The sequence below is a fragment of the Triturus cristatus genome, chromosome 6 (assembly GCF_964204655.1).
Source record: "Triturus cristatus chromosome 6, aTriCri1.1, whole genome shotgun sequence".
In the NCBI taxonomy this organism is placed as follows: Eukaryota; Metazoa; Chordata; class Amphibia; order Caudata; family Salamandridae; genus Triturus; species Triturus cristatus.
The window spans coordinates 424346305-424369408 of record NC_140589.1 but is presented as its reverse complement, the minus strand read 5'-3'; positions in this window follow the sequence as shown (position 1 = coordinate 424369408).

Below are 23104 nucleotides of genomic sequence, written 5' to 3'. Positions count from 1 at the left end.
GGTGCCCACACGATCGCTGGCTAGCGATTGAGAACTGAGTCCCCTCTGCTTTCAGGTTTCCTTCATCCCCGATCCAGGCTTGGATCGCGCTGAACATCGTCACTGGTCGCCTGCCAGCAACTTCTTCTTTCAGGCTCCTGAGACTACAACGAGGACTCCCGACATCTTGCCGAACCTCCCGCAGCCGCAGCCTCTGGGCTAGGTAACTCGAGCATTTCGGTGCTCCATCGCAGGTTCGCTCTACAAGTGTCCAGTTCCTTTTTCGTTTAGTCCCACTGATCGGATCACTCCGGAATCAGTAACTCCAGACTAACCATTCGCATTTCACTGGTAGTGTAGATTGTTTCTTGTGCCCCTCGGGCATTTGTGTAAATTGTGCAACTTGAAGTATTTTCGTAAGAGTTTTGTAGTGTGCTTAGCTCACTGACTCATAAAGAGCCAGGGTAGTCTTGTTATAAATAAATATCCTTTATTTTCATAACAACTTGTGTGGTGTCCTTTCACGTGGTGTTCAAGGGGTAACTGTGGTGGTAAAACAGCTGGCTTAACACGCCCTCTATAGTTTAGCCTAAAACTGGTCGTATCCACGCTACTAGGATAGCTGGTCTATAAGGTTGACTTACAACCAATCATCAATAAGGGTCGTTTGGAATGATACACAGTGATCACTAGAATAGTGAGCACTACATATCAGGCCAACTTCTCACATACCTCTCCTGGCGCGCAGGTGCAGACTCAAGGCTCGTCAGCCCGTTAGCTTAAGGAAGCCGTTTAAATTGAGGAAAAGTAGGTCGCACACTGCTCGTCACACCAGCAAGTTGCCCCAAAGGACTGTGGGAAATGTAGTGGCGACGGCGGGTACGCCTATGCCACAAAATGTAAATAGAACAGTATGTGTTGCGTTAGCCATCCCTGGACACGTGTTTCGAGGTAGTTGCCTCTCGTCAGCAGGGAGCAGATCAGTGTAAAGGGGTGCCGTGTGGACTGCCAAATGTAATTAAAAGCAGGTCAAGTACCTTTCCTGGCGCGCAGGTGCAGACTCAAGGCTCGTCAGCCCGTTAGCTTAAGGAAGCCGTTTAAATTGAGGAAAAGTAGGTCGCACACTGCTCGTCACACCAGCAAGTTGCCCCAAAGGACTGTGGGAAATGTAGTGGCGACGGCGGGTACGCCTATGCCACAAAATGTAAATAGAACAGTATGTGTTGCGTTAGCCATCCCATGACACGTGTTTCGAGGTAGTTGCCTCTCGTCAGCAGGGAGCAGGTCAGTGTAAAGGGGTGCCGTGTGGACTGCCAAATGTAATTAAAAGCAGGTCAAGTACCTCTCCTGGCGCGCAGGTGCAGACTCAAGGCTCGTCAGCCCGTTAGCTTAAGGAAGCCGTTTAAATTGAGGAAAAGTAGGTCGCACACTGCTAGTCACACCAGCAAGTTGCCCCAAAGGACTGTGGGAAATGTAGTGGCGACGGCGGGTACGCCTATGCCACAAAATGTAAATAGAACAGTATGTGTTGCGTTAGCCATCCCTGGACACGTGTTTCGAGGTAGTTGCCTCTCGTCAGCAGGGAGCAGGTCAGTGTAAAGGGGTGCCGTGTGGACTGCCAAATGTAATTAAAAGCAGGTCAAGTACCTCTCCTGGCGCGCAGGTGCAGACTCGAGGCTCGTCAGCCCGTTAGCTTAAGGAAGCCGTTTAAATTGAGGAAAAGTAGGTCGCACACTGCTCGTCACACCAGCAAGTTGCACCAAAGGACTGTGGGAAATGTAGTGGCGACGGCGGGTAAGCCTATGCCACAAAATGTAAATAGAACAGTATGTTTTGCGTTAGCCATCCCTGGACACGTGTTTCGAGGTAGTTGCCTCTCGTCAGCAGGGAGCAGGTCAGTGTAAAGGGGTGCCGTGTGGACTGCCAAATGTAATTAAAAGCAGGTCAAGTACCTCTCCTGGCACGCAGGTGCAGACTCAAGGCTCGTCAGCCCGTTAGCTTAAGGAAGCCGTTTAAATTGAGGAAAAGTAGGTCGCACACTGCTCGTCACACCAGCAAGTTGCCCCAAAGGACTGTGGGAAATGTAGTGGCGACGGCGGGTACGCCTATGCCACAAAATGTAAATAGAACAGTATGTGTTGCGTTAGCCATCCCTGGACACGTGTTTCGAGGTAGTTGCCTCTCGTCAGCAGGGAGCAGGTCAGTGTAAAGGGGTGCCGTGTGGACTGCCAAATGTAATTAAAAGCAGGTCAAGTACCTCTCCTGGCGCGCAGGTGCAGACTCAAGGCTCGTCAGCCCGTTAGCTTAAGGAAGCCGTTTAAATTGAGGAAAAGTAGGTCGCACACTGCTCGTCACACCAGCAAGTTGCCCCAAAGGACTGTGGGAAATGTAGTGGCGACGGCGGGTACGCCTATGCCACAAAATGCAAATAGAACAGTATGTGTTGCGTTAGCCATCCCTGGACACGTGTTTCGAGGTAGTTGCGTCTCGTCAGCAGGGAGCAGGTCAGTGTAAAGGGGTGCCGTGTGGACTGCCAAATGTAATTAAAAGCAGGTCAAGTACCTCTCCTGGCGCGCAGGTGCAGACTCAAGGCTCGTCAGCCCGTTAGCTTAAGGAAGCCGTTTAAATTGAGGAAAAGTAGGTCGCACACTGCTCGTCACACCAGCAAGTTGCCCCAAAGGACTGTGGGAAATGTAGTGGCGACGGCGGGTACGCCTATGCCACAAAATGCAAATAGAACAGTATGTGTTGCGTTAGCCATCCCTGGACACGTGTTTCGAGGTAGTTGCGTCTCGTCAGCAGGGAGCAGGTCAGTGTAAAGGGGTGCCGTGTGGACTGCCAAATGTAATTAAAAGCAGGTCAAGTACCTCTCCTGGCGCGCAGGTGCAGACTCAAGGCTCGTCAGCCCGTTAGCTTAAGGAAGCCGTTTAAATTGAGGAAAAGTAGGTCGCACACTGCTCGTCACACCAGCAAGTTGCCCCAAAGGACTGTGGGAAATGTAGTGGCGACGGCGGGTACGCCTATGCCACAAAATGTAAATAGAACAGTATGTGTTGCGTTAGCCATCCCTGGACACGTGTTTCGAGGTAGTTGCCTCTCGTCAGCAGGGAGCAGGTCAGTGTAAAGGGGTGCCGTGTGGACTGCCAAATGTAATTAAAAGCAGGTCAAGTACCTCTCCTGGCGCGCATGTGCAGACTCAAGGCTCGTCAGCCCGTTAGCTTAAGGAAGCCGTTTAAATTGAGGAAAAGTAGGTCGCACACTGCTCGTCACACCAGCAAGTTGCCCCAAAGGACTGTGGGAAATGTAGTGGCGACGGCGGGTACGCCTATGCCACAAAATGTAAATAGAACAGTATGTGTTGCGTTAGCCATCCCTGGACACGTGTTTCGAGGTAGTTGCCTCTCGTCAGCAGGGAGCAGGTCAGTGTAAAGGGGTGCCGTGTGGACTGCCAAATGTAATTAAAAGCAGGTCAAGTACCTCTCCTGGCGCGCAGGTGCAGACTCAAGGCTCGTCAGCCCGTTAGCTTAAGGAAGCCGTTTAAATTGAGGAAAAGTAGGTCGCACACTGCTCGTCACACCAGCAAGTTGCCCCAAAGGACTGTGGGAAATGTAGTGGCGACGGCGGGTACGCCTATGCCACAAAATGTAAATAGAACAGTATGTGTTGCGTTAGCCATCCCTGGACACGTGTTTCGAGGTAGTTGCCTCTCGTCAGCAGGGAGCAGGTCAGTGTAAAGGGGTGCCGTGTGGACTGCCAAATGTAATTAAAAGCAGGTCAAGTACCTCTCCTGGTGCGCAGGTGCAGACTCAAGGCTCGTCAGCCCGTTAGCTTAAGGAAGCCGTTTAAATTGAGGAAAAGTAGGTCGCACACTGCTCGTCACACCAGCAAGTTGCCCCAAAGGACTGTGGGAAATGTAGTGGCGACGGCGGGTACGCCTATGCCACAAAATGTAAATAGAACAGTATGTGTTGCGTTAGCCATCCCTGGACACGTGTTTCGAGGTAGTTGCCTCTCGTCAGCAGGGAGCAGGTCAGTGTAAAGGGGTGCCGTGTGGACTGCCAAATGTAATTAAAAGCAGGTCAAGTACCTCTCCTGGCGCGCAGGTGCAGACTCAAGGCTCGTCAGCCCGTTAGCTTAAGGATGCCGTTTAAATTGAGGAAAAGTAGGTCGCACACTGCTCGTCACACCAGCAAGTTGCCCCAAAGGACTGTGGGAAATGTAGTGGCGACGGCGGGTACGCCTATGCCACAAAATGTAAATAGAACAGTATGTGTTGCGTTAGCCATCCCTGGACACGTGTTTCGAGGTAGTTGCCTCTCGTCAGCAGGGAGCAGGTCAGTGTAAAGGGGTGCCGTGTGGACTGCCAAATGTAATTAAAAGCAGGTCAAGTACCTCTCCTGGCGCGCAGGTGCAGACTCAAGGCTCGTCAGCCCGTTAGCTTAAGGAAGCCGTTTAAATTGAGGAAAAGTAGGTCGCACACTGCTCGTCACACCAGCAAGTTGCCCCAAAGGACTGTGGGAAATGTAGTGGCGACGGCGGGTACGCCTATGCCACAAAATGTAAATAGAACAGTATGTGTTGCGTTAGCCATCCCTGGACACGTGTTTCGAGGTAGTTGCCTCTCGTCAGCAGGGAGCAGGTCAGTGTAAAGGGGTGCCGTGTGGACTGCCAAATGTAATTAAAAGCAGGTCAAGTACCTCTCCTGGCGAGCAGGTGCAGACTCAAGGCTCGTCAGCCCGTTAGCTTAAGGAAGCCGTTTAAATTGAGGAAAAGTAGGTCGCACACTGCTCGTCACACCAGCAAGTTGCCCCAAAGGACTGTGGGAAATGTAGTGGCGACGGCGGGTACGCCTATGCCACAAAATGTAAATAGAACAGTATGTGTTGCGTTAGCCATCCCTGGACACGTGTTTCGAGGTAGTTGCCTCTCGTCAGCAGGGAGCAGGTCAGTGTAAAGGGGTGGCGTGTGGACTGCCAAATGTAATTAAAAGCAGGTCAAGTACCTCTCCTGGCGCGCAGGTGCAGACTCAAGGCTCGTCAGCCCGTTAGCTTAAGGAAGCCGTTTAAATTGAGGAAAAGTAGGTCGCACACTGCTCGTCACACCAGCAAGTTGCCCCAAAGGACTGTGGGAAATGTAGTGGCGACGGCGGGTACGCCTATGCCACAAAATGTAAATAGAACAGTATGTGTTGCGTTAGCCATCCCTGGACACGTGTTTCGAGGTAGTTGCCTCTCGTCAGCAGGGAGCAGGTCAGTGTAAAGGGGTGCCGTGTGGACTGCCAAATGTAATTAAAAGCAGGTCAAGTACCTCTCCTGGCGCGCAGGTGCAGACTCAAGGCTCGTCAGCCCGTTAGCTTAAGGAAGCCGTTTAAATTGAGGAAAAGTAGGTCGCAACTTGCTGGTGTGACGAGCAGTGTGCGACCTACTTTTCCACATGTTAGAATCTGTTGTTCATAATTTATTTTTAAGCTTCCAACTAACTGTAGCATAAACCTTCCTCACCCCAACTTATCAGATATCTTAATTGATATTGGTGGACCACAGCCTAATAGAATTGCAGTGTGAAGGGTACGCTGTCACTTTGCTGACAATCAGGCCTTTAGATCTCCATCCAAATATAGGTACCAGATTTGTGTAGAGAGTAGTAGCAAATGAGGCATAGGTTCGAGAGATGTAGGCTAGGTTGAAAATAAAAATTGAGATTAAAATTTTAGTGAGCTGTGGATTCTCAACAGTTTAGGCGCCATGGTACTGATTATTAACGCTTTATAAAAATCAGTATTTTGTTGCATTGTAATAGTTTGAAAATATACAAGTTCTAATAATTGGACTAACATTGGACTTTTGCATCTGCAAAATATACTGAATGAACAGCAGTGGCACTGTTGCAGAAGATTATCTGCTTTGCTGAGTCAAAAAAAAGAAAAATCAGCATTCTACATTTCTTCATCAATTTATATGGTAAGTCAAACTCACTTTTTATCATTTTGCTTTTCATTAAAAAAGTGCAAAGCATCTGATCGTCCTCTGTACCTGGTAGTGGGGTCTTCAACATTGATTCAATCATGTAAAGGGGAGGGAGAGGGAAGGGAAGCGATCTATTCAAGTTCCAAAAGTCATGAAAAAAATCAATAGGGGAATGGGATCACTTATAACCACTCTACCAGGGTTTGTTAGTTAGTGGTTCCTTCTTAAATACCCTCATACACGTATGTAACTGGAAATGGAAAGGGGCGGTATATCTTGGTTCTCCGTCTATACGTAGCGTGACAGCCTAGTCATAGGGTTTGTTGGGTATGCTGACCTCCACCCGGAGGTTAAACACTGGTATTCACAGTAGTGTCCAGAGACAAAAAAAGTTACAAAAATGATTGTGGTAAGGTAATTAACATTTTTCAAACATCATCACTTGAGTGAAAATATTTATCGGTGGGTGGGAGTTTAAAGAAATTAAAATGGTGAGCGTGTGCTTTTAGACCATGTTACTATGTCTGACACACTGAAAATGTCCATTTATACGGTCGACATGTTTCAGCCCCGTTTGCCCAGCCGGGTCTAGGGGGCTTCCTTCAGGACCAGAGAGAGTACATCTGTGCAATTACAATTTCTATTGCACTTCTCAGCTGAGTAAATATTAGCCCGCTGTGAGGATTAGGTCAACAGTACCTGTAATTTGAGAAAAAAGGGAGGAGGGGAGAAAAAGTCAGTACGTCTCTATGATACATTCCAGGTTTTCATCTTTACATTCAGAATATTATAAGAATAGTAAGAAAATTAAGGCTCATATTTTATGCCATCTGGTGCATTTAGTTATTCAAATACACATCATAGAAATTATGGTATTACTTCCGATGGTCGTGTGTTGGTTGTAAGGCACGTAAGGTCTCATAATATTAGTTTAGATTATAGTCGTAAGAGTACTTCTTAATCCATATTGCCACGTAAAGTAGTGAGGCATAGTCCTCGTGAATAACTAAGTTGGGTTCTTAAAGAGGTGCCGATTATGGCTCAGGAAAGAGACCCCAATGCAGTTGCTGGTTTACCTGTAAAGACACTTGTTTATTTTTTTCTGAAACATTTTTTACTGTTTTCATAGCATCAACTCAATACAAGCCCCGCTACCCCCCCCCCCCTCCAAAAGGGATACTTTACATACATCGTTGCCATCCAATATCCAGGAGAATAATCATCCATCACATGCGGGCCCCCCCCCCTCCCTCCCCACCCCATGTCAGTGTGCCCCCCTCCGCCTTCCCCTCTCCTGATGTGCCCCTCCCCTACAATAAATCATGCACGGGTGCTCAACCTCCTCTAGGGAACCAAGGCTTTCCCTCATGCCTAGCCACGTTCTTGCTTCCAGTGCTCGCCACTGCTCCCCTCCTACTCCCCGGTCAACGCCTCCTCCTGCCTGTCAGAGGTGTCCCCCTCTCTCTCGGCGTCAGACATCAGCCCCTGAAGTTCCACCACCAGCGCCTCCCACGCTCGGGCCGTCGCCAGCGCCTTCTCGTCATCCCTCCGAAGGGCTAATTGCAACCGGAGCGTACCCTCTGCCCCCGCCCATCGCGCAAACGCCGCCCTCCACCGCAAGAAGCTAGGCCCTGCTCGGGACTTCCAGTGCATAGTCAGTTCCCTCTTGGCCATAATCAACCCTAAGTCGTAAAACTTGCTAGTAACCTTCGTCCGGCGGGTGTGGGGAAACCAAAGTAGCAAGCAGGCCCCCAGTTCCGGGCCAATAATGCGGTCCGTCACCTGATTCAGGCAATCCATAACCTCTGCCCAATAGTCACCCAACTGGGCACAGGACCAAAACATGTGACGAAAATCAGCACCCTCTCCCCCGCACCGCGGGCATTGAGAGTGCGCACCCCCAAAATATTGCAATATCTTAAGCGGCGTCAAATACGCCCTGTGCAACGTAAAAAAATTGAACCAGCTGAAACCGGGCATTGCGTGTTCCCTTCCAGGCCCGCCGCACCAGCGTGGTCCATGTAGTCTCGGGGATCGGTTTCTCAAGGTCCAATTCCCACTTACCCCTCAAGGCGGCAAGGGGCGGCAGGCCTTCCGTCGATAGTCTGCGGTAGAGACAAGTAATGGCCTTGGACGTCCCCGCCGCCATCACTACATATTGGCAACCTGCAGCGATCGGCGGCTCCGAGAGCCCCATATTCCAATGTCTCTGGAGGCTCGCTACCAGGGCCACGTGGAGTAAAAAGTCCCCACGTGGAAGCCCGTAAGAGTCCTGCAAGTCCTGGAAGGGCAGCAGCACCCCCTCTCTGAATAAATCGCCCACCATCTGCATGCCCAGCTCCTCCCAAACGGCCAGCCCAGACCAATCGCCCCCATGCGGGAACGCCGTACACATTCCCAAAGGGATCTCCGGGGCATAGGGGCGAGTTATCGCATCCCTCCTCTGGCACCTGTTCCAGCACAGCCGGAGTGTACGCTCCTCCAGAGTAAGCTGGGCAAGGTCCAACCGCTGCTGCAAGACTATGAAGGCGAGCACTGTAAAGACACTTGTTATGGCATCTTCGGGGCTCTGCAAGTATGTCCCAGCTTGCTGTAAAGGGAAAACAGTATTTAATAAAGGCCTTACTTTGATTATGTCAAGCGCGGTCCTTCGGCGTCTTCTCTCACCTGCAGCGTGGGATGTTCTCTGCTTGTGTTTGCTCTGTCCTCGGGTGGTGCAGGTTGTTCTTGGAGCCTTCTTTTGTTTCATTGTCTCAATAGACATAGAAAAAATACTCCATGACTTGTGTTCAGTGAGTGTTTTCGCGACATGGTGTCAAAGTTTTATTGGTGTAATATATCGTATTTGCGCGCAAATATAATATTGAGAAATTTAAAAAATTAATTTGCGGATCTTAAACATTAGTATGAACAGTATATAATTAATGATTTTGTGACATAGTGATTCATTTAAGTGACTAAGGTGTGGCTTAAAAGTTCAGTGCACTCATTCTTTTGGTTGCGATTAATTAGTGAGTTTTCTAAATACACCTGAATCTGTATTTTAGCCTATTTAGAGAATGTATTTAGTCGCTTGTAAATAGGCTAATTTTAAATTATGGGAATTTAGACAGGGAATATTGTCAAACTGGTGCCACGGTATGTCGTCTTTCAGTCCGTGCACATTAGTTTTTAAACGGTGAACCCAACGCTGTTCTTTCTCAAACAAAAGACGTTCTGCATTCTGATTTTTGTTGGTTAGCATCTCTGATTGTCCAGTGAAGGTCCTCAACTGTATCGTTGGAGTCTATGTAATGTTTGCTCATTTTGGTCGTTGCTTTTTTACATATGATGTTACTTTTATGTTCTCCTATCCGCAGTTTTAATTTTTGACACGTCATCCGAATGTATCTGAGCCCACATGGGCACGTGATCATGTAGCTCACGTGCGTGGAATTTCAATTAGTATGTTATTGCTGTGTCCATACTAAATTATCAGATAAAGACAGGGTTTTTGTTGCAGTCGTTATTTTGCAGACTACGCAGGAACTGCATGGATAGTGTCCTGTGATCGGCTCAGGTTCCAAGCTGTAGTAATGCTTTCTGTTTTCACCTTAAGTGCAGGTCGAATATGTACCAGAAGGTCTTTCAGGTTTCTTGTCCTCTTATTCGCAAACCTTGGTTTTGGCCATTTCAGGTTGTCTTCAGCATAAACATAATCTGTCCAGACGATAGCAATATGGATGACATTATGGTGCTCCTGATAGTTTATAAAAGACTTTGTTTCCAAGGCTGGAAAGGCCTGCTTTAAATATTTGTTCTAGCTATATGTCATCAGAGGACATTACTGCTTTTGAGGCTGGAAGGAGGAGTTGTCGTCTTCAGTTAAAGCAATGTGCTTACTTTCTCATGGAGAGAAGCTCATTAAGCTAGTTTCTCTGCACTCTGTATGTGGAAGTCTGATGGTCAACATAGATTGTTGTACACGATACTCTGTGTTCTTGTAACTCCATTCCACTCTGATAAAGGAGCCAATGCTTTCAATGGTTCAGAGTACGTTACCATTACTCCACTACTCCACCTACTTGCCTTACAGTCATAATTTCATATAGTTGTCTAGAGCATAATTCCTGATGTCTCATCCTCCTGTGTCATCTTCACCCAGGGCAAATGGTCAAGTTGGTGCCCTGACATCCTCAAGCTACCGCAGGATGTCATCTGACATGAGGGCCAATCAGTTGCCTAGCAAGCAATAGGATACATTTATCATGTTAATAAAATGGGTAGCAGGGTAGACGGACCACCCAGCTGAATAGTGAGATGAAAAGAACTAGGCCGTTATTAAAACGTACAAATTTGTTTGAAGGAGTGGTTGATCGTGATATTCTTGACTTCTCTTCACTGTTAGGGATGTGCTAAAATTAGGATGTTAGAATGTTAGCATCTGTTAATAATTTTTATACTCCCAACTGACTGTAGCATAAACCTTCCTCCCCATCTTAACAGATGTTATAATTGATATTTTTGTAATAAAACCTAATAGAATTGCAGTGCGGAGGGTACGCAGTCACCTGGCTGACAATAAAATCCTTAGATCTACATCCTTAAATAGGTGCCAGATTCGTGTAGAGAGTAGTACCAAAGGAGGCATAGGATTGAGAGATGTAATCAAGGTTGAAAATAAAAATTGAGATCAAAAATGTTAGTGAGCTGTGTATTCTCAACAGTTTAGGTACCATGGTACTGATTATTAACGCTTTATAAAAATCTGTATTTTGTTGTATTGCATTAGTTTGAAAATATACAAGTTCTAACAATTGGACTAACAGTGGACTTTTCCATCTGCAGAATATACTGAATGACCAGCAGTGGCACTGTTGCAGAAGATTATTTCTCTGCTTTGCTGAGACAAAACAAATACAAATCTGCATTCTACAGTTAAATCGATTTAATTACTTTCTCATGGAGAGAAGCTCATTTAACCAGTTACCCTGCGCTCTGTTTGTAGAAGTCTCCTAGTCAAGATAGTCTGTTGTACAGGATACTCTGTGTTCTTGTAACTCCATTCCACTCTGGTAAAGGAGCCAATGCTTTCAATGATTCAGAGTACTTTCCCATTACTCCACCTACTTGCCTTGCAGTCTAATTTCATATAGTTGTCCAGAGCATAATTCCTGATGTCTCATCCTCCTGTGTCATCTTCACCCAGGGCAAATGGTCAAGTTGGTGCCCTGACATCCTAAAGCTACCGCAGGATGTGATCTGACATGAGGGCCAATCAGTTGCCTAGCAAGCAATAGGATACATTTATCATGTTATTAAAATGGGTAGCAGGGTAGACGGACCACCCAGCTGAATAGTGAGATGAAAAGGACTAGGCCGTTATTAAAACATACAAACTTGTCTGAAGGAGTGGTTGATAGTGATATTCTCGACTTCACTTAACTGTTAGGGATGTGCTAAAATTAGGATGTTAGAATGTTAGAATCTGTTAAAAAAATATATACTCCCAACCAAGGGGCCTATTCCGATTCCGGCCGCAAAACGTACCGACCGACATGGACCCAGACCGGAGACCGACCGACACGGACTGGCGCCATACGACCTGTGCAGTACGATGCAACGCGTGTGAATTACAACCGACACGTAGGGAAAACAAGCCGTACGACCGAGCCATATGGAAAATAGTGATCCGGCTGGAAAACCGACACGAACCCGGAATGAACCCGACCGACACGTACCCGCGATGTCCGATCTGCGCAGTACGATGCAATGCGTGTAATCCCAGACCGACTCGCATGGAGCCCAAGCCGCATGACCGACATGCACAGAAAACAGGGCCCACAAGTAATAGAGATCACTGTGACCGACGCGTATAAAACACAGAAGAAAGTCAGCGTGAACGAGGTGGAGAAGCGTGCACGAGCCAACGTCCGTTCCCATCAGATGAATGTCTCCTCCATGCCTAGAAAACCCAAAGGAAAAAAGGACCAAACAAGCAATGACAAAGCCAATAAATATCCCCCCAAAAAACCTGGGACAAAGACACACCCACAAGTGCACCTATATAAAGAACATCAATCACTACCATGATCCTTTGCAAATAGGAGACACAGCCAACAGCAAACACCATCACACAGCAACCCCAGACACACTCACAACTCACCCATCACACAACTCACACATCATTAGCACCTCATCAAAAGCACCCACACATACAGCTAGCTAAACCAACACTAACCCACCCTCACTTGCACCCTCACACGCACATCACTCACCACCACCACCATGCCCCCAAAGAAGAATCCAAAGTTCATAGATGATGAGTTAGAAGTGCTGGTAGACAAGATCATCAGAGTAGAGCCACGTTTGTTTGATACATTGGTCCAAAGGACTCCCATGTCACAGAAAACCAAGATGTGGGCGAGGATTGTTGACAAGGTGAATGCACAAGCACCAACATTGCGCACAAAGGACAATATCCAGAACAGGTGGTGTGACGTGCGCAGGAGGGTCAAGAAACTCCTCGAGAAAGATCACACCTTGAGTCAGCGCACCGGCAGTGGCCCTCCTGCCAAACCAGTCTACTTCAGGACCTGGGAGGAGAATGTGCGGGACATCCTACCACCAGAGAGCGTCCATGGTCTAACAGACATACCAGAGCCTGGTGAGTACACAAACAACATACTCAATATTGTGTGGCAAGGGGACAGTGAAACCATGCAACGTAAGCAAAGCAACAGTAACCAATACATAATCATCCCAAGATGTGTATGCTAGTCAGACAAACACAATACCTGCTATCTCATAGTGACTTGGAACTGTTTCATGACATGTACAAACCTGGCAACAAATAGAGCAAGGCAGTGGCACAAAGCCAAATAAACACTGTCAGTCTGCCACCACAAACACACTACCTCACAGTGCAGCTGACTGACAGGAAGGAATAGTGGGTATGCAGGTGAAGTGAGTATATCCAAAAGCATGATGGGGTTTGTAGTCACAGATAATGCTCCTCCTCAAAATTGGCCCATCAAGACCTCTCTGAAACAAGCCCACATCACAGGGAGTAGAACATGACTGACAAGATAGCTGACATTGGCAGGGTCCTGCTGTGGGGAGCACAAGGCCCTGGTTAGGGGTTGTGTGCAAATCAGAAGCAGGCCACCACTGACTGACATCCTGAAAGACAACTTGCACGCCCTCCAATGGAAGCGGGTTTCATGGTGGGATGTCTGTACGCGTGGGAAGGAGGACTGACCGCTCTGACCATACTTACCAGCATGTGGAGACACCCCCCCAACACAAACTCCACCCAACTCACCGGGTAGAATGCATTGACCCACACCTTAGTGAAATATCAGCAAAAGATACCCTGTACTGGGTGCTGCTGTGTGAAGCACAGGGGCTCTCTTTGGACTTGTAGCCAAACAAACACCAGGATTTCACAGTCAGCTATCTTGCCATTGCTGTCACACTCCCTCACAGGGAAGCAGAGTCAAGAGGAAGGAAGTATGGGCATGCTGGGAAGGGGGTGTAGCCAAGAGCATGATGGGAGTTTCAGTCACAGACAATCCCCACCCACCCACATGGCCCAGCAAGCTCACACTGAACCATGCTCACCTCACAGGGAGTGGGAATGGACTGATAAGATGTCGGACACTGGGCCTGAGGAATGATGTGGCTGACGATCACACATATGCACTGGCCAAACAAAACCCGGTCGAAGAACACAGCCATTGCAACCATATGTTCTAAATCCTTGTCTGGGGATGCAGTGTCCAGGGGTTCCCCCTGGCCGGGCAGGGGAGGTGTCTTGCAGATGACAAATGTGGAGACCCATATATGGTACATTCCACAAAACACACAGGAACTCACATATACATCATTGACAGGGGACATCTGACAGTGATTGGAATGGACACACCAATCTAGCCGACACCATAGCATGTTTGCGTTCACACTCGGTGCTGTTGTGCGCTGCATCCCACTCCTACATCGTGCTGAAACATAGGCATCCTTCACACAACACACCACTCACTGACATAGACACTGTAGATACAAGGTCAAACCTGGACAGCATTGGAGGAGACATGCTACTCACAGCAGCCAAACTGCAACACACACACCACCAGCCCTCACTGTCATGAGCATTGAAAAGCCAGAGTGCTACTGTACCCAATCCATGTCACCATGGAGAACATTCACAAGTCAAATCACATATGCACGTACAAAACTCAGCACCAGATTCATTAACGATGGTGTCATCATCACTTGTATGAAATGAGATGGGAACTAGGGACACTGGAAAAAAAACACTTTCTCCAAAGAGATCACAGGCATACCGGACTGTGACCGGGACGTACTAATACACCAATGTGGCACACAGACTAGCAAACTCTGCTACCACACATGCCCCAATAGTACAACATATCCCAAGTGGAATAGCATGTATGTCCTTGTTAAATCTCACATGTGTACAGGGATGACACACCTGTATCAGCAATGTGATGGCCCTTGAGTTGTAATGGTCATGTACAGACAAATCTATCCATGAGCTGAGCATGCACAAACTTCGACATGTACATCAATCTCTGTCCGTGACAACCCGGAACAAAGCAGTGTACAGGCAGGCATCCGTTATACAGTAGAATATGTCATGTTTGTGAACAATTGATGCCTGTAGAAACATAACTTACATTGTGTGTCTCTTCCAAACAAAGGTGGTGCTAGGGACACAGCACCAAATGAAGAGGATTCCCAGTCCCAGACTCTGGTGGACACTCAGCTCTATGGGTTGACTCTGTCTCTGTCCTCTTCGGATGACGAAGAACAACCTGGCACCTCCGATGTGAGTCATCATGCAGCACCAGCAGCACCAACATCTGCACCCCCTGTACCCATGCCTCCAGCATCTGGAAACAGACAGGGCACCCCTGCCAACATGGCCAGACCAAGGCCACAGAACACCCACAGCACAGGGACACAGGACCCCCCGGAAGCTGCAGCCAACACCACCCAAGGGGTCCCAGTGTCACCTGTGCATGCCGCGGCTGGTCCTGCCCGTGTGGATAGGGGAGCTGGGAGGGGTGGGAGGCAGAGGGCGCGCCTTGCAGAGGGGTCTGGACTGCATAATGACCCCCCAACTCCACGCATCATAGATGCGTACCAGGATAGCACCAGAGGATTTGACCAGGTAGTGGGGATCCTCAAGGACATACAACAGGAGCAGGCTGCCTACCATGCCCGCATGGAGGCAAAGTGGGATGCCCTTACTGCGGTGCATCAGGACATACTCCAATGCCTCCGCCAGATCACCACAAACATGTCCACACCTACCTGTGTGGCCACAACATCTGTTGCTACACCATCTGCCAGTGCCACAGGGAGGGAGGAGGACTCTGGCGGAGAGTCCCCTGCACTGCAGAAGCCTGCACCTGAGGATCCCCCACCCAAGAAGAAGAGGGGTCGTCCGAAGAAGGACTTGTGAGACGCCAATGTCCCTGCACATCCCCCAGGGCCTCTAAACCTGTTCTGGACAATGTTCCTTGTGTGCAAACCGTTCACCTTGTCCAATCGCACACAACTTGCCCACATGACATGGAGGGCTCATGTTGGTCCAATGTAGCAGATGACTGTGGACTTTACTCTGGACATTTCATCTACCAACACTTCCAACTCTACTGTGAACTTTGGATTCAAAACCCAATGTACAGCACCCACCATCCTGTGCACTTTCCTCACACATGTTCGAAAATAAACTCACCAGTACACCATACTTGCCTCTGTTGTGATTCCAACTTGTCATGTGTCATGAAGATGTTGATCTGCTAAACACAATGCATGCCAAATACTACAACAATGTGACCACCGTTAGGTGAGTCATGGTGATGTGACACATGTGAGGGAGACACTCCACTATGGCAACACAACACATACTCACCATGGCCATGTTACTCATCCCACACAATGATGTTGACCTGAAACACATTGGTATGCAGACACAACACTTATTCACAGTCAGTGGTAACAAGTCCACAGGTGAGGTAAGCAAATGTCACTCCGATGTGGGAAGACAGACAATGCACCTAACAAAGCATAGCACAGGTTCATTACACATCAGCAACATGTTTATTCTAAAATAGTTGCAAGGCAATTGTATGTTATGGTGGACACACGGTCACAGAGTGTCTGAGAATTGAAGTCCAGGGGTGTGTGGCACATCACTTGATGGCAATTGACTACTCGCACACTGGTGTTGGATTCTGGGTGTTGGGGGTCAGTGTTGACCAAACAGGCAAAGTACCCTGGGAAGGACAGACACAAGACACAGTCAAAAGCACAGCAGAATAGGAGAGAAATTTGTATTTGTATTTGTAATTGAATTTATAGGGCGCGCAGCTACCCACAAGGGGTCTCCCGGCGCCAGTAGAGTTAATGATTACGCATCGCAGTTGTTATTGAGAGAAGAGCCAGGTTTTAAGGTCTTTGCAAAATGCAATACACATGCACAAAACATGTCACAAGAAACCTACACAGAAACAAGTTAGCAGTACTACCTATTGTGGAGTACAGACCACCTCAATGGACACATCACTGCACGCTATCCAGTCAAGTGGCACACAGACACACTCAGACAGCAACCGAGCAGCCACAACACATTTCAGGCTAACTCCATACATTGACATAACAACCCTGTAAACTCACATTCAGATGAAGAAGTTGTTGATGAGCGTGTGCGGACGTTACCCTCATCTTCATCATCACTGGCATCGTGGCCCAGGCCGGGATCCTCCACAGGTGGCGGAGGTCGGTCATCGTCATCCTGGATGAGAGGCACCTTCTTCCGCACTTCCATGTTGTGTAGCATGCAGCATACAAGGATAATTTTGCACACCTTTGCAGGGTCATATGGGAGGGCCCCTCCGGTCTTGTCCAGGCAGCGAAAGCGCCTTTTCAGGAGGCCAAATGTCCGCTCAGTCACCCTCCTGCTCCGACCATGTGCCTCATTGTAGTGCATCTCGGCTGGTGTCACAGGGTTCCTGAGGGGTGTCAGCAACCACGGCATGTTGGGGTATCTGGAGTCACCTACACACAAACAATTGAACAATTAGCTGAGTTTTGTAGGAGTGCGGAATACAACATTGCCAAACACACACAATGGTAAACAGTCAGTACACACCGACAAGCCAGGCACGCTGGTCTGGCATCTGTGACATCAGCGTTGCAATGCGACTACTCCTCATTATGTAGTCATCGTGCACAGAACCGGGGAACCGTGCACACAGTGTGATACACATGTCTGCAAGACATACCACCAGAGCATTGATAGAGTGGAAATGTTTCCTTTTCCGGTATGCCTGCTCATCTGCCTGTGGTGGTATCAGGGCCACATGTGTCCCATCAATAGATCCGATGATGTTCGGCATCCTCCCCAGTGTATAAAAGGCATCCTTTATTTCAGGGAGTTGAGCTGGGCTAGGGAACTTGATGTACAGGTCAAGGAAATGCAACATCCCCTCCAAGACATCACGTAGCAGATGACTAAACATAGTTTGCGACATACCACCAGCAGTAGCCACAGTGTACTGGAAGGCTGCCATCACCTTCACCTCTGAGGTCAGTGCTGTAGGGTATGTCTGGCCAGGTAGCAGATGTGACGCCAACTGCTCCGCCAACTCCTCAATCAGTGGTCTGGTGAAGCGGTACCGTCGGATGCAGTCGCGTTCCTGCATGGTTTCAAAGTCTGGGAACGGTTGATGGACAGCTGGTGCCCTGCAGAACAGAGATGCACAAAGGAAGATTGTCGGTTCATCCACCTATGTGGCCATGACCAGGCTCAATATCACATGATACATCATGACATTACACAATGTACTGAGGTGTGTGCTGTTGGGCATGGACACATATGTCACCTACATGACCATCACCTCACATCTCAATTCCACATGTCCACATGAGTCCCATGTAGTGCAATGGCCAATCATCTGGCTGTGTCACCCGACCTATGTACTGCTGTGACGTTACAAACACACCACAGTGACAAGTGAGGCCTGATGTCTCCCAGGCATCACAGATCGTTGCCATGCAGATACCCAGGGTCCCTGTATTGCCAATCGACACTACCCTGACATGGCGTATCACGTACATGCCACAAGGCATGTGTGAGTCCCACAGGTAGTGGCCACTGTTGTCTCTGCAGGCCCTACATGGACATCTCTTAGACACACACACACACCCCATCAAGGTTGCTGCATATACCACATGGATGTGGAGACTGTCTCCCATTGGGCACATTTGATCATCCACATCTGAGACACAACATGCACACAGACTGTGGGTGCACATCAGAATTGTGGCTACAGGTCTCACTGTGACGTACATGCCATCACCCCCAGGACTCGGGGTGTATGTGACATGTCCTAAACATATCCAACCTGCAACTGTGTCCATGACTCATGCCCATAACTGTACAGTTGCACATTACATTGGTAATGTGCACAACACACAAAGGATTCTGCCCCCATGAACACGTGCACAGACTGGGAGTGGCAGAACAAAAGTGCCACACAACAAATCAAATGTTGCCCCCCCAACACACAGGGAATGCAGCCTTTCATGCCATGCGACACTGTGTGGCCAATGCTGTAGTGTGGTAGGTGTGCACATGTGTCCCTGGCAAGTAATCGTGTGTTGAAGCCGTCAAAAAGTCACACCAATGAGCTACGACACGGGTGACAATGCGTACGCATTGCACAGTTCATGACCAAGCCGTGCGTACGCTTTGCTATTGACTGCAATGAGGTCCAACGCGGGTGACAATGCGTACGCAATGCACGGTTCATGACCGAGCCGTGCGTACGCTTTGCCATTGACTGCAATGAGGTCCGACGCAGGTGACTATCATGCATGCGCGTCGGCATGTTCCGAGACAGGCGTACGCATTGGCCATTGGATAGTATGGAGACGGGTGCATGTGTATTTTCAAAATACGCGTTGTACAGTCAGTTGACCGAGCCGTGCGCACCCATTGGCTCTGGACTGTCAGGGAGACTGATGCCGATTCAAAACTTGTACGAGTTGTGCGCTGGAAATTCAGTTGCATGCCTACAACAATGTTGCAATTACTAGGGTTTTATGAAGGTGAGGATTTGAACTATGCGGAAGACGTGTACGAGTCGTACATTTCCATGGATTGGCCAGATTCATAGAATGCAACCGTGTTGGACCTATCGCTGGGGACACATGGCACAGAGTCTGCCTCTGCAGCACAGATATAAGGCTGGCTGGACCCCAGGGAGCTCACTTGCCTGCACTACATGCTACTAAACCACATCCTTGCTACCACTGCTGCTGTCCCTGCATCCTTTGGCTTCTGCTATGGCACGTACTCTGGAGAGGGCCCCAGCCTTCACTGAGGAGGAGAACCAGGCTCTTCTGGGTGGGCTCCTTCCACAGTACAGCAAGCTGTATGGGGAAACCAGGGGAGCAGGTGAGTATGCAGTCCACTGCCTTCCTAATTGTGCATGTTGTCTGACTAGCAGTGTGTACACCAGTGGCAATCATACTTACTGAGTACTTTCATCCCCCAAAGTGTGTAGGTACATGTAATGAACAGGTGTTCTGCAGCTAAAGTGCATTTGTGAAAGCTTAAACTTCCCAGGCATTGTTAACATGTCAAACAGGCAGGTCATTTGTCCTTCCCCATGGGTGCACTACCTTCGTAACTCATTTCCCTTTGTGATGATGACATGTATATCCAAATGTGTGCTGCACAAATATGGGGCATGTGTGTTAATGTACTTAACTTTGTCATCCTCACAGGTTGATGCCCACCAGAATCAGGAGATATGGCTGACCATCGCCCGGGCAGTTCGTTCAGGGGGGTCTACAAGCGCCGGATCCACAACTGCCAGAAGAGGTGGCAGGACCTTTGGGGCTGGACCCGGAGGATCACAAGGGTCCAGCTGAAGCTGTCACCTCCTCGCAGGAGGGGTGGACACCGGACCCTGACCCCCCACATGCTCCGGTTACAGGCGGTGGTCTTCCCGGACCTGGATAGGCAGCTGAAGGCCAGACAGCAGCAAGGAGGGAGTAAGTCCATGCCTAATCTGTTTACTATGTCTGACATGCTAATTGCAGTCTTTTGGCCTGGTCACACTTCCACATTATGTAGGTCTTGTAGTCCAATGCTCAGGACCCTCAATTGTGTGATGCACCCTCCTCATCTGATCCGCAAGTGTGGCCCCTACAGTCTGTTGCTTGTGTCACTTGGGCACTGTGTCCCTGCAGTCAGCTATTCTTCAGCTTCCGGACAGTATCTGTTCCTGTGACTCTGTTGTGTATTTCATGGGTGGGTCAATTGTTTACCCAATGCCTGAGATCTGACGTGTGTGCCCTTGATATGTGTTCCAATTGCTGGTCTGAGTCTCCACATGTGGCTGGGGTATTTCAAACAAACCCATGCAGCAGGGGACTCCAATTTGTGGGCCTCAGGAGTACGTATATAACGTATGTCACACTTGCTTAGCCACCTGACTACTGTCCAGGACCACACACTGTTTCACGTAGACCTGGGCAGTCATGCCTACTCAAGAGCATTTACAAACACTCTGTAATCCCACTCCTATGTATCTACTTACAGGTTGTGCTTAGTGACATGTGCCTCCAGGTGTCTGCCTCTGTGTCATTGTGGTGTGGCTTCCTGTTACGTACATCTGGGGTTTTAATGAGTTTGAGGGTCAGCAGGACATCTGAGATGTGACGATGAGAGACAAGACCTGTGGGACATATAGGTGTGTGATCATTTGACAGCGCACAATGGTGTATGCAACTGTGCACTTCAGGCAGCTGGGTTACATGCACAGCAGACTGTGATGTGCTGATGTACAGGGAGTTGTGTTCGCAGAGATTCATATGTCTGATTTGTATGATGAGGGGTCTTCTGGGTCCGGGATATGTTGTTTGCAGGGGATGGGCAAGTGCACATGTCAGCTGCAGAGTTTGCTTTACCCCTGAGCTATAATTGTGACACAGTGCATACTGTTGTTGTCTGGATGCCCTGCCCCTGTGACAGGAGACAGTGTTGACTGACTTTCCAGGCATGCCAGTGCCATGGCATTTAACTTGCTGTTGGACAGGCCACATGAAGGGCTTGCTCCCTCCCCGCACGACAGGGCCCAAACCCCGGACTCCCAGGTGTTACCCCCAAGGGCAACCCGCACCCCGTCTCCCAACGGAACTCCTGCCCCCGGACATCCATGTATCATGGGGCCGAACCACTACCGGCTCCCCCGGCCGGATCAGCCGCCATCTTGGACGATGCGCCACGAGGCCGCGCGGCCTCAGCCCGACCCTAACCCTGGGCCTGGCTGGCCCCGACATCCCGGCACCACCATCCACCCAGGAGGTGAACGGACCACTTGGCAGGTCAATGGGAGAAAGAAGCGTCGAGGGCTCTCCCCCGCCAGGTGCCGATCACCCTCCAGCTCCCCCAGGCGCTGGCTCCACCCCCTGCTGGGTGTCTGGACTCCCTCATCCCGGACCCCCCGACCTCCAAGTGCGAGGGTCCGGACATCAAAGGGCGCCAGACCTATAACTAGGGCAGCTCCAGAGCAGGAAGGCAGTTGTATCCTGGAGTCGAGAGACACCGAGAGAACTCATCCTTGACGGACTACTGGCGCTGCCGTAGCCCTGCCTTGTGAACTATCGTCCTGCCTGCTGGCGCTGCCGCGGCCTTCTGCAACATCCATCCTCGTCGGGACCTGCTGGCGCTGCCGCGGACCGTTGTAACGACCACCTTCATCGGGACCTGCTGGCGCTGCCGCGGACCGTGTAACGACCATCTCCACCGGGACCTGCTGGCGCTGCCGCGGACCGTGTAACGACCATCTTCACCGGGACCTGCTGGTGCTGCCGCGGACCGTGTAACGACCATCTTCACCGGGACCTGCTGGCGCTGCCGCGGCCAGTCCAAGCTAGAACACCGAGCTCGAGGATTGTGAGCTACCCACCATACCATCTCAGCTACCAGACTGGTAACCAGACTGTCCCGCTACCCCCTTTTCCCCAAACCAAGAGACTCGAATCGAGGGGACCCCTGAGTCCAGACCTCCTTGTACCATTTCATCGTACCTTAAGAAATCACCTATAAAGAACGCTAAATCTTATCCTTGTGTGGTGTATATCTGTGGGGGGGGAAGTTATTCATCTGTACGATCGCTGGAGACGGCTCTCCCCGGAGACCTCTCCCCTTGTCCTCGGCCGACCCTCCCGGTCCATCTAACACTTGCTATGAGTGATCCTGCATTGTGTTCAAGTGTGCTCCATGCACCCCATTGTTGCATTGACTATCAGGACATGAGAACATCATAGTGTGTGTTGCTGGCATGCATCACAAGCATGTGAAATGAGTCTCTGGCCATCCCTTCATCTGAACACCTGTACTGAGTCAGTGGCAAGAGATGTGCTGTCTGTATAGTGACATACTCCTACATGTTCACTTGCATGTCCAAAAAATGTGTGGGTGGTGCATGTCGGCACATTGGGGTATTAGCATTCAACATGCATGTGCAAGTCCAGGAGGGATATGTGTGCCATGGTCCATGGTGAGACTGACAATTGGCTTATTCTAAACAGTGTGAGCACTTTGAGCAGTGTTCAGCTGATGATGCCAGGCCTTGCCCTGTGATGTACTCACTGTGGTGTGTGCAGTCAGTGCAGGTGACTGATGTTGTTCTCTTTCTTTCTATTTCTATCCAGATACATCCATGGCCACAGGAGGGGACAGCTCCACGGACCAGGAGGAGCCACAGAGCCTGACTGGGACAGAAGTAGAGGAGTGGGGGGACCCAGTGGCATGGAGGTCGAGTGGGGCCACACCGTGGAGTCCTCAGCACCATCCACCCCAGCTGAGGGCCACAGCAGCTCTGAGGATTACTCCCTTGTGGAGGCGGGTGTCAGCAGCCACCAAACCCCAGCTAGTGATGCTGTCCCTGCCGCCACCACCGCCACCACCACCACCACCACCATCACCACCCTCCCATCGGCTCCCATCCCAGAGGTCCGTGGAGGCTCCCGTGTTCGGGAGCATGTCTCCTTTGTGCCAGGCACCGCACCCCCTGCCCCTGTGTCCCCTGCTGCCCTGAGTGAGGAGTCTGTGGACTTACTTAGACAGATCC